Source organism: Sinocyclocheilus rhinocerous, unplaced genomic scaffold (genome assembly GCF_001515625.1).
Source record: "Sinocyclocheilus rhinocerous isolate Xijiao unplaced genomic scaffold, SAMN03320098_v1.1 scaffold147, whole genome shotgun sequence".
In the NCBI taxonomy this organism is placed as follows: domain Eukaryota; kingdom Metazoa; phylum Chordata; class Actinopteri; order Cypriniformes; family Cyprinidae; genus Sinocyclocheilus; species Sinocyclocheilus rhinocerous.
The window spans coordinates 1,603,197-1,604,402 of NW_015651498.1; the positions used below are offsets into that span (position 1 = coordinate 1,603,197).

Genomic DNA, 1,206 nt, shown 5'->3' on the forward strand with positions numbered 1-1,206 from the left:
TGTATATATATATATATATATAAAATCAAATTAATAAGTAATTTAAAAAATAATACAAATATTAAGCAAGCATAATTAAAATATACATGCCAAGAGCCTAATGTGAGTTAATTAAACCTAGAGAACTAGGACTAGTAGTTATTATTATAGACTAAAATAATTCCAATTAAAAATCTATTAAAAAATAAACATGTAAATAAATCACTTGAAATTGACAGAATATGCTTAAATAAATAGACTTATTAAATGGCTCTTTGGAATAATTGATTTTGACTGGATTCTAAATCTAATAAGTTTTTTGACATTTAAAAGGGCCATAACATGGATTTTTTATTATTATTATTTTAATAAGTTCCTTGAAGTTCACTTTTAATATTTAAGTAAGTTTTATGCACGAAAAAAAAAAAATATATATATATATGTGGAAAAATTGTTATTTTCAACCTTCATTCTGACCCTCTGTCTGAAATGATCCATTTAAGGCTTGTCAGTAATTTTTTAAATTTCAAATTAATAAACAACTAAAAAATATTAATACAAATATTAATTAAGTGTGATTAAAATATCATAAAAATACAATTATTTTACACAATATTTTATACGATATTTTACCATCATTTTATCCATTATTGACTGAAATAATAAAATAATTTAGTTTAAAAATCTATCGTGTAAATAAATCACTTTAAAATTAACAGAATAAATTCAAATAAATAGACTTATTAAACAGCCCTTTGTATACTTGATTCTGATTGGTATGATTGGATTCTGAATCTAATTATAATTTTTTGTTATATTTAACAACTTTTGTGTGCAATATTTTATTTCACAAATTACTTTTAGTACCAAGTAATAAAGTACTTCATTTAGTACAAATATATATATATATATATATATATATATGAGGTAATTTTTATTTAAAATGCCAATATTGATTTAAATCAGCATATACAGGTGCATCTCAGAAAATTACAATATCGTTTCTTTTTGTAACTTATATCAAAAAGTGAAACTTTCATATATTCTAGATTCACTGCATGTAAAGTAAAACATTTCAAAAGTTTTTTTTTGTTTTAATTTGGATGATTAGAGCTTACAGCTCATGAAAGTCAAAAATCCAGTATCTCAAAATATTAGAATATATCCTAAGATCAATCAAAAAAAGGATTTGCAAAACAGAAAAGTTCAAGTTCTTTAAAGTATGTT

At 21.2% G+C, this 1,206-nt stretch overlaps 1 pseudogene; it reads right to left on the bottom strand.

Annotated features, from left to right (window-relative positions):
* Window positions 1-1,206, bottom strand: part of LOC107712956 (CSC1-like protein 2) — a 67,806-nt pseudogene that overhangs the window by 19,260 nt on the left and 47,340 nt on the right.